General features: G+C 41.3%; 1 protein-coding gene across 1 annotated transcript in view; it reads right to left on the bottom strand.

Annotated features, from left to right (window-relative positions):
• Positions 1-6,446: 6,446 nt before the first annotated feature.
• The window catches only part of FMR1NB (FMR1 neighbor), a 105,278-nt gene continuing 100,094 nt past the window's right edge, over positions 6,447-11,630 (bottom strand). Inside the window, exon 8 of the mRNA XM_026080147.1 lies at positions 6,447-6,496. The gene's annotated coding sequence lies outside the window, so the exon portion shown is untranslated. The remainder of the gene's footprint in view (positions 6,497-11,630) is intronic.

Here is an 11,630-nt window from a genome sequence, read left to right as displayed (position 1 = left end):
AAATGTCAGTACTCTCAGTCAAGCTCCTTTCAGAGATATAAGCAGTGTGTGGCAGGCATAACAGAGTAATGAGGAGTGTCCTTTAAATCACAGGAAAGGGAGGCAGAGGGGATGTGCCCTGTTCCAGCTCTGAACGGGCTCTTTGCGTGACCACGAGCAAGTACATAACTAGCAAATGCCCAAGCATAACTCAATTCTTTAATGCCTGTGAAGATATCTGTACTTCTGGACTACCCAGATATAGGAATAACATCATTTCCCCTCCCAGCCCCCACCATACATTGGAAGCCATTGACAAACCAACACAGTGATTTGCACCTTGGAAAACTTCCCGTCAGCTTAGCTTCTGGGTGAAGCAGAGGCAAAGCAGTAGCTGAACTGCAGAGGATAAGAACGGATATGGTGGGATGGGATGCGATCCTCAACATTAATGATAGTTATCCCGGAATTACATTGGGTTTTACCATGGAAAATGATGAATGGTGAGGAAGGGACAAAGGCATCGTAACGATGGGCACCAGAGAAAGTTCCTAGCGCTAAAGAAACAAGTTCGGCATCGTTTTCAGTTCCCTGCGGGTATCACTTCATGGGCCTGCCCTTTGCTCTGTCTCAGGCCAGCTCACCGCACTTGGGCCTCAGGAGGCCAAGAGGTGCCTGGAGCGGCACTGGGTCTCCTCTGGTCTCCTTGCGACCTTGTGTCTGCTACCAGGCCTGCACACGGAGCAACGCAGGCACATGTACTGGAAACGAACCATTTGTTCTGTGATGGCATTACTCTAATTAGGCATATAACCTTGGCGGCTAGGACTATATCCGAGAAGGAAAAGGCAAGTTAAAGGGAGTTCTTCATTCCTTGCTCTTTTCCTGCAAAGAAAAGGTAACAAGGTCTCTATGGAAAACGCACTTAAGTGAATTTGGATAACCCTAGGAGTTTTATGGAACGGTGCTTACTAGCACAACTCCTTTTCACACAAGAGTCAAACTCTAAAAGCAATTTTGAGAAAAAGAATTATATGGTAAAATAGTCACATACATCTTCATATATAACACTAGGGCTTTGTGCTCAAGTACCTCATACATTTTCGAGGAAATCAAGCAGCAAGGGGCTAGTCCTCACAGGGCGTTATTCCAGGGAGCTATTCCTGGCTGACTTCCAGAGAGGATACTCCTAGGTTGGATATTTCTATTCCAGAAGTGTCTCAGTTTCAATTCCTTTAACCTATTGAAAAACAATAGCTAACCTATTAAAAAAAATAAAAAATCACAAATCACAGCCAAATCTACTTCACTGCACAGACACCCCCCTAGTTGTAAGGGGCTTATTCTTACATCCAGGTAAAACATTAAACTCACATGACCAATCTAGAAGTGAATTAGAAGAAAACATGTGCAGCAAGTACTGAAAAGCATATGCAGCACTGTCTGAGAAATGTTGATGAGTTTAACATCTTAATTGCAGTCCCACTCTAGGAGTGGTGGATAGAGAGAGAAAAAGCCTTCAGCTTAGCTTGTGGTAATACCGTCACATATACACATATATCATTAGCAAGTCAGTCACAGAATAAGTACCAGTGGGTGTCTGGACAAGGAAGTCCCCAATATGCAGATACTATGAAGGAATTTGGGGAGGGGGGGTGTCAGTCCTATCAAAGCTTTCTCAGAGAGTTTGTTTCTTTCTCAAACTCAGCCCTGCAAATCCTAAATCCACTTATGTCTATGTTACCAGATTTGAAGCAGATACCAGACTGTTTTACTTCCTAAGTTTGGAATAGAGTAAAAAAAAAAAAAAGCCCAGAACAGACAAACAAAAACCCATCCCACCCCCAAACCCTCCAAGATAATATGCACAGGAGCTGTGAACTTTTCTTAAAGCTGAAATGATTCTTTCATGAAACAAAATATTGCTGCTAGTCCACTCTTTCTGTATATAAAATCAGTGCCAAAAGGTACATAGGCTTTCCTTGCCCTATTTGTCCAGCTCAGTCATAACATGGTAAAGAAGCTAATTCCCAGATGCCAGCTAGAACTGTGGCATAGCTGAAGTTGGAAACCAGCTCATACTCTTCTACTTGATGGAAAGAGCACATAAAGGCACCCAAAAAGGATTTGACTTATAGACAAGGTGACAGTATTTTTGAAATAAAAGATTGGAATACTTTTGTAGTGACTTTTTTAGGGTCATAAAAAAGACAAAATACCCATTTACAAAAGGCGCATGCTGGTGTTGTTATTGCCAGCTTGTGAGGCGATAGCTACACTTGCATATTACTTATAGTGTAGGTTTATTTCCAGACACTCAGTGTTCTGGAGACATTTATCATACACTGCTGAACAACTAGTGTTAACATTCACTTTGAGCAAAGAAACAGCTTTAAATGTCTCTGCGTATCCAACTTTTTCTCTCTTCAATCCTGCGTTCAGCAGACAGAACACTTGTTCCACGGGACTGTTTATTCCTAGCAAACATGGAACAAATTCTTCTGCTGTTTTTTCCAAGACTCTCTGAGCTTGTAGTTATTAGAACAGAAAGAGAGAAAGAAGCAAAAGAAGAAAACTGGGTCACTGAGGTGTCAGAAAAGAGAAATTGCTGGGTCGTCGAATGGAGAGAAGAAGAAAAAAACCCATCAAAATGATGATCCCAAGTTTTGTTATAGAAGGGACAAACAGAAAGGATCTTCAAAAGCAGGTAGAGATTACGTTATTGTGCTATACCGTGACTTCTCTGAGCTGCCAAAGGGCTGGCAAATCCAATAGCTCATGACCAGAAATAAAGAGCAATTACAGCTGGGCAATGGAAAATTGATACCTCCAAACATATAAACTCTTATCCTGATGCCTCCCAGCAAAGAAGAGAAGTTGGACTGGTAGATTTCAAATATAAACTTATATTGTCTGTTTTAATTCCGCTTTTATTGAATGCCTCTGTCGTTTATCTGGCATTAACTTTAATTTAATATTGAGGGCTTTGTTTTTTAATAGCATCATAAGTGTAAGTGTAATAGTTATATAATAATAACAATAAATCAAGAATGTACTAAAGCCACTATAATAACTAATAATAATGTTAAGACACAGTATATGATGCATCTAAAGTTCAGTACCTTAGAGAGTTAATTAAGTCCTAAGTTAATTGGCAATGATCTTATTTCTAGACAGGAAATGTAGCTGATTATCTTGTTTATGCTTAAGGTAGTAACTGAAGTCATAACAAGACTTTTTGGGGCATTATTGATTGATTTATAATCTCTTAATTAATTTTGATAGTCTTTTCAAGTATCTTGCTTCTTGACTTAAATCTTTAGCTTCTTGGGAGACGACTGTGACTTTACATTACATAGTCATGTCAGTAGTTCCATTTTCACCACATGAAGTATTTTTTTTTTTCCATAATTCCACTGTATTCTTATAAAATGCTAAACTGCTCCAAATGAAGCTTATGGCAAAATGCAAGCCAGCTTATTGTTTTCATAGCATCATGCCTACTCTTACCTGTCAAATAAAACACACAAAGCAGCACTGGAGATGCCAAGTTGCATTTTACCATTCAGGCAAGCACTGACACACGATTTCATATGTTCCCACTGTCAATCGTACAAACATTACCTTTTCATTGCTTCAGGAAAAGATTAATTTTTTTTAATACGTAATGGGTAATGATATGAAAAATAAGCCCAGGTAATGTTTTCAGATTAGCATTATGGGGAAGAAAACAGATTCTTTACAAGGCAACATTGTCCCATCACATCCTGCTCAGCATTTTGAGCTTTTTTAATTGCATGTGGCTTCTTAAAGCACAGACTTCTCTGGAACCATCCAACAATGCATCAGTGACTAAATTGACTTTAGAAACCTGAGCATAATGTTAAATCTCACCTCATGGGAAAAAATGGGCTAGAAAGCAGCATTAGCTCACTGCACCTCCCTTAGCTACACAGTCCTGCAGTACTAGGGCTAGGGAGATTAACCTCTCGTTCACCTCGCCTTCTGCCATTTTAGGCCAGAACACAGATACAGAGCAGTAAAAAGTGTGTCATGAAGATGGGTGTGACAGTGCACAGGGATGCATTCGACCAGGAAAGTCAGAACAGGAGTGAACTGGCCAGCGGAGTCGTCACCGGAATAAATTTAGGGCACCTGCCAGAGACCTTTCTTCACCAATGCTGCCAATGGCCCTGCTCTCAGCAGGGCCCCCAAAAGCTGAGTCATACAAATATTACCTTCTGCTCCCTTTTGACTGACTTGGGTAAGCTAGATGTCCTCCCTGTAAACCAGATTAACCCAGAGTTAATTGTAGGCCAAAAGTTATATGCATGAAATTCATTTCTGACAATATCATAGAATTAGAGTGGACAAATCAGTTCCAGGACAACAGCAGTTATGAGCTGGTAAAAAGTAACAGAAGGCTGTTTGAAAACAGAATTGCAAACTGAAACGATGGCACTTTGTAAGAGGCCAAAGTAGCGCAGATATGACCATATTTAAAACCTCCAACAGTCAGGCAGCAAACGGTGAATGGAGTAAAACTGAAACTACTTTTCTGTGGTGGATACAAAGCAGACGCAGGCTGGTATAAATTCTTTTCCTCCTCCTCCCCCACCCTAAAATTTTTCTTTTTGCAAAAAAGAAAAAAATACATCCCACAGTTAGTGATTTAATTAACAAACCCAGGATTTTCTTCTTCCCTTGTGCTAATGGGCCTGTTCTCACTTAAACAAAATATTGTGACAATTTTGAGATTATTCTTTACATTGATGCAAAACTCTTCCACTTGATTAGGTTTTATTCCTTTGCTGGAGTTATCTACTTCAAGTCCCACTTAAGTATCCCTTAAGTACTACTATTTCATGCTATTCTGATTTGGGGCCATGTGATTGATAGCAAAGCATTCGTTTTCAGTGTTGGCACAGCTTTTTAGTGTTGAACAGCCTGCGTACTGTACCAAGTGCTCTGTCCCATCCTGCTTCATGGCCAGCTCTGCACTTCCGCTGCTCCAACAGCCTCTCCAACGATTGAGCACGGAAATTACCCTTTTGAGAAACTGTTTTCCTCATGAGAATTATATGGGCTGACTCACCAGTTTGTCCCTACAGAATTGATGCTAATTACTTGGATCAAACGGCTTCTAGAGGTCCTGGCCTTTGGAGGTGAGCACCAAGGTACTGAGGGTCTACTCACACACGCTGTGATTTGGTCAAGGGCCTCATTTGCTTTGTAGGTAGTTTCACCTTTGAAAAAATTGTAGGACCAGTTCGTTTTTGAAACATATATTTTGCTAAAGTATCTTCTCTGGAAAGCGAGTCTGCCCACTTAGGGACCTAAGCCAAGATACAGTGGCCTCAGCAGAGGACACAGTATTGCAGGAGATCTCAGGAACATACAAGAAAAGCTTATCCTTTCCCTGCCTTCTATCATTTTCCCTGCTTTTATATTGTAACTGTGTGTCCCCAATGCTTGAGAATTTGCTATGAGCAGTTTTTCTTTCATTCCGTACTTGAAACCTAATTTCTGAAGTACTCAGGGTGAATATTTGTTTCACTAGGAAAAAAAAAAAAAAAAACACCGAAAAGAGAGTGCTTCTTTACATTTTCAGATGCTTGTAGCACAAATATCTTCCACGTGCAATCTACTCCCTATCCATCTGACACATGGGGAAAACCCTCCAACATCCTAATACCCAGTCTATACCCCTCCCCTCCCTCCCAGATCTTAGCCAGGAATTTTGCTATTTCCTACAGTTCAAGCAAAATAACCTTTTTTTGGTGGCCCTATCCATAACTTAATTTCGTACCATCAAAGACAACTCAACCTCCTCCTTTTTTTAGGCTGGAAAATATAATCTTATAAATCTCCCACAGCTTAAAACTAAAAACATCCAAAGTAGTCTGTAATTTTAAAGTATATTTGTTCTTAAAACAAGGAATAATACAGACTTCTCTCATGTGAGATAAGACCTGAGACATGTAGAAAATGATTATCCAGATTTATTTTCATATTTATTGACAATGTCAAAATGGAATAGATACTTGAATTTCTGTAAACTGATCGAAGTAATTCCTTAATTAGAAGGACTAGAGACAAATCCCTTTCTCAGTTACACGGACATAAAATCTGACTTCAGGTGTGCATGCACCATGCAATAAATGGCAAAGCAGAGAAGTCCCAACTAGCTTTTATATGCTCCATATTTCATGTTAGTAGGATATTTAAATATTTGTGCATTATTGAAGGCAGGGAGCTAGAACAAGGTGCTGTTGCTGGAGAACAGGAACTAACACAATATGACAAAATAAGTACAGTGCTGGGAAATTTTTCTGCTCAGCTTTGTTTTCCACTCTCTGGCTAGCACCTGCACTATTCTCTTCAAGACATCCTGAGCAAGACAACACAATAGAAACTTTTGCTTTCATTGTCCTGTCCCAAATTTTATTGTCTATTTCAAAATTTGTCTTTAAGTTACGAAACTGTTATGCCACCATTTTTTCTCTTGGTTGATGCTCTGTGGAGAGAAGAATGTCAATAGTGTTTCTGTAGAGCAAACACCTCTCTTTCTGCCTAGTCAATGTATCCTCAATTAAAAATATATTAATAACCACAATCCTCAGTTATACTTATTTTTATATAAGAGGGCTAAATGGTACAGAGCCTCCCGTGCCTTTCTTTTCTTAACGGATGTGAAGTGCTTGGAGAGCACTGGTGATCTGGCTATTTCCTATACAGCAGATGCTAACCATTTCCAGTACATTTCAATTTGCTCCCATTCTTCTTATTTACAAATGGGACTTTGAATAAGACAAAGTAGAAGTCTGAGGCGGTGCACAACTTTTAACAAAACTCACATCACTCACAAAAATGCCATGCCACTCATGTGCTGCCGTGCCGGCAGCAGACCAGTCCCTGCAGGAGTTACAGAGTGGGGTTTGGGCGCGCTGCATGTGGAAGAGGCTTCGGGCGCACACAGAAGGGTGTGGGGGGTTTTTTGTTTGTTTTTTGTTGTTGTTGTTTTTGTTTTTTTAATATCTCTGGGCTTTAGAGGTGAGGGCCGGAGTCTTTTAGTAATTCCAACTTTTTTTGTTTTAAATCAGAAAACCCTGTTTCGCTGCAGTGTGAACTTTCCAACCATAGTTTCATAGCTTATTTCCCCTCTTCCAGCTGTGACTTAGAGACTTCCCCCACCCATCTTGATCATGGCTTGGAGTTTGGATTAATTTCAGTACCTTCTCCAATTTCTTGGGTTTTTGCCTTTTTTTTTTTTTTTTTTTTGCAAGTTCCTGATCTCGTTATCCAACCTGTTTCCTCCTGTCCAGTTTTCAGTTGTTACAGTCATGTATATCTGCCCTCTGCAAAATAATATTACCATTGCTATGCTTCAGTGCTTTGTGTTTGCAGCCCCTCTAAACCTCTTGCTTTACAACACTGTTGTGCAATAATATATTGAATAAATGAGTAACCACTTCATTCTGCTCCTGTATTTATGAATGCCAGAGAAATTTCTTTTTTCAGCTGTGAAAGAGAAATTAGATGTCCTTTAAAGACTCCTAAGATGTATTTTCAATTGCTACGAGATGAAAATCAAAGAGACAAAAATTACTTTCCTCTGCTTAAATATTTCATTGATTTTTCTTAGAACACAATTCTCCTCCCTCCTCTCAAAATCCAAGGCACGCGTGATGATTTCTAGCTACATCGTGAGGCACTCCTTACAGATCTAGACCTGATCGGAGCACGCATTTGTCAAGAATGGCCCACAGTAATGTTAAATGCATTTTAATGCACATCATCTACCTGTATAGACTAGCATCCAGGAACTTTATAACAGGAGAAGTGAATTTGACTCTCTCGGCCTGCCACATTTGCCTGCAAGTGCTGCGTTAAATTGCGCCCATGCTTCAGCTGCCCGTGACTTCCCGCGGCCCATGGGCATCGACTGATCCGTCCAGAAGCAAAGCTGAGAAAGGCCAGTGGGACCGCAGGTGGGAAGGGGGGGCCTCCCCACCGGGATTCACGCATTGCTCTGCTCGATTCCCCACGCCGCGTGCGGGAGCAGCCGGCCCTCGGCAGCGCGGGCTCTGGGAGAGGGGGAATCGGTGCAGAACTGCTCCACTTGGCCATTTCGCTGCTGGCCACAGCTTTTCAGACACGCAATGCAATAACCCAACAACTTGGCCCATTGGTTTTCAGTGCCTGAAAACTCAGCCTAAAATACATCTAGAGCTCCTGTTGCAATCATGTCACAACTGGCATGCCTTTAATCAAGCCCCAGATATTTTCCAGAGATAAAATAAAAACAAAAACTTAAGCTTACAACTTTTAATCTCATAAAAGCAAATAAGCTCATGCATCGTTCCAAGCTGAGATCAAACTGCTTCCCCCGCATGTGCCTAACAGCCCGCCCAGCATTTTAGTGGTAAACATTTTGAGCCTCTCCAAAATAGAAGCAGCAAAGAGCATTTTCAAATCAAAAAAGAAACTTCCTACCGCACAGAAAGGCCACACACAAGTGCAGCAGCACCCACGTTAGTCTGCACTCAGGCTTTGGCTCTCAGTAAAGCTGTGCACAGCCCTTGCTGAGCCTGCTTCCTCTGGAGCATCAGTTATGCCGCAGGAAGCTGTGCACGGGGCCATCCCAACACCAGGGCAGACCTGAAAATAACCCCCCCCTCCGACTTCTAAGGCCCATTTCTTAATTCTTATCAAGTGGTGTAAGCCAGGAGCTCCGTCATGCCAGTTACTCTTACGTAAAGCCACTCTAGTTTTGAGGGCAGAGCCAGGTCTATTCTTTCAGCTTCCCCAAACACCCCTGGACTTTGTCTAGGCTGGGCTGGGGAGGCAGGTTTGGGGCTGAGCCAGGGCAAGTGTTGCACATCGCACAGCTCCGCTGCTCGTCGCTCAGAGCACGATTTCCCTGCGCAGCACCCGACAGACGACAGCCCACAAGGAGAGATACAAGTGCAACACGTTTCCTTCTGGTTAGATGGAGTTTTGCAAGTGCAGATAACTTTTTAATATTTTAGAATACATTTTGAATTACAATTGTAATTAGACGAGGAGCTTTTTTGCCTGTCATCACATGAAATGGCCCAAGCAATTTAGCATGCCAATTTTTATATTCATAGAGCAAATATTAGACTGTCCAGTTACATAATTGGACAATAGATAAAAATCCTAGGTCACGTTGTATGTTCCGTTTAAATAGATATGTAATGCTGAAGATGAAAAAAAGTATTCTTCTAAAATTACAAGGGTTTGGGTTTCTTTTTTATCAAAGTTTTCTGACTTACAGTTGTAGTTCTAACTGGCAAAGAAGTCAAAGTATTTCTTCACATCTTGGAACCACTGCTTGTGGGACACTGAAACCCTGAGCTGAGAGAACTGCATCTCTCCAAAGTAGTCACTTAAAAATATGAGCCCATTTATGTCAGACCGCTCTGAACCCATTAGTCCAAAACTAGAGGCATGGTGTAAGATGATGCCTAGGAGTATCACCTGCTAATGAAACAGGCAAGTTAAACTGTTACAGTCAACAGCAATATTTAACCCCCAGAAAAACGCATGGCAAGAATAAAGTTTACCCTCGTCATGCCCCAAACCAACAAGCCCCTCTAAAAAAAAAAAAAAAAAGCTATTTAAAAATATTTTGCTCACCACAAATTAGAAATATATATCTCATATATATATATACACATATGTCACTGACTTCCAGATCCTGTTTCATAAGTGATTATTACAAAGATTAGCCTTTGAGAAAGCAACTCTTCAGGGATCCTCCAAATCAACATTTTCATAAATAAATTCATTTTCTTGAACTCTCCATATCAGTTCTATGTTCATATCCCAACTGGATCCCATCATACTTCATTTTCCAGGCAGGCAGCTGCTTTTCTGTCTTTGGCGTTTTAAACAAAATTAAAATGAGACTTAACACTTTTAATTAGATGTTTAATTCATGCTTTTGTGAGCTATTTCCTTCCAATCTGAATTTTGTCACACAGCTATAACAGTCTTTCCACTGCCAAAATTTTTTTTAAATTGCTAACTCAGTGTCTCATAAAGAATGTGTATTGCACAATTTGATAGAGAATTTGAAAGYGAAAGTATCATTTGTTAGTAGAGGAAGAATGCCTAGTAACTGTCACTATCCGCGAGTGCGAAAATATGCAATGTTCAGAATTAAAAAAAAAAAAACAAAAAAACCCTACACACACTCCAAAAACCCCACCTTCCAAAACCAAAGGAACAATTTAAAAAACATTTCTACAGTGGATACAGTAAGTGTAAAGTTTATGGGACTAGCTGAAAGACTAACTCAGGCAGAATTTGGCTCTTACTGCTGAGAAGACAACTATTTTACTTCGGTTTTTGTTTTTAAAGAAACAAGTATATAAATATTCTTCCAAAACAAACAAACAGAACAAAGAAGCAGAACAGGACTCGCAGCCATTTGAAGATGGTAGCTGACGGGTGGAAAGAGCAGTCTAAATTTCAGAAGGATCTGCCCGTTTCCACCCTTACTGGCTTTTGGTGCATTTGTAGTATCGCTTTCCAAATTCTCAGGTAGCCAAATGACGTTCCTATTAAAAAAATGACTTGGAGCAGACCAGTCCCATCCGCCTGCCCCTCTGCTGTCCGTAACCCCCTAAGGCTGGCAGGATTTGGCCTGTCATCAGGACCATGTAACACGCGCTGGGTATCCCAACAGTTGGGACGTGCTACTCGAGCAGCATTCGCCCCTTCCCCTTTTCCCTCCAGCGTCGGCCTCCAAGGGGTGACAGGTATCACCTCCCACCTGGTACCTCGCGGGTTTAGGCGTTATCCCCGTGCGCAGTGCCGGAGCCATCCCCGTTGCCACTTGTTGCCATAGGGATAGATGTTGTGTAGGTTGGGGAGCCAACACTGACTCACATGTTTCTAGGTGAATCTGTAAGGGCATCTGTTCATGCTTCCAAAGGTACAAGTACTCCAGCACTACTGTCAGCATATTGGATTATTTTCTAATTAAAAAATAGTAATAATGAGAGAGAGAGGGCACAAGAGAGAACTGCTCTGTAGGACAACAGGGCTGATTTTGCTACACCTAGTGTTCATGGTCTCCCACAAGGACCCCTCTTGAATCCACTCGTTCATCCTCGCTTGCTAACCTGGTGATACTGCCCACAGTTGTTGTTTTAAGAGTATTGTAGCTGTGAAGCCTCACTGTGCAAGCTTGGGTTAGTCTCCTGGAACCACAACATTTCACTGGGTCAGTGGCTTGACCACGCTTGCAGACCTAGCTTCTAGGCTACAGACTGCTCCTCCACACTCTGCCTCCAGCGCTGGAAAGATCTTCCCTGAGCTACTGAACGTTGTTTGAAACTCGTGGTTCTCCCTGGACTCTACTGTTTTGCTTTAGAAGAATTATTTCAGTGTATTTTCTTGAACAGGCAGGTCAGATAACTTTTAGATGAGTTCTTTGATTGTTTTTGCACTTTTTTTAGGGAACTTGAACATCCAGAATTTAGGCAGGCAAAGAAAAGCCTCCTAATTTCTGCCCAAGGCAGCCCACAGCGTGTATGTTATCACAACACAGTTTATCCGAAAGCCCAGAGAAGGCAACAGCGAACCAAGAATTACACATACAGCCTAACCTTATCTGA

The sequence above is a fragment of the Apteryx rowi genome, unplaced genomic scaffold, assembly GCF_003343035.1.
Source record: "Apteryx rowi isolate R43461 unplaced genomic scaffold, aptRow1 scaffold_115, whole genome shotgun sequence".
Taxonomy (NCBI): Eukaryota; Metazoa; Chordata; class Aves; order Apterygiformes; family Apterygidae; genus Apteryx; species Apteryx rowi.
The sequence above is the reverse complement of the archived record's forward strand: the minus strand, read 5'-3'. Positions and strand labels throughout refer to the sequence as shown.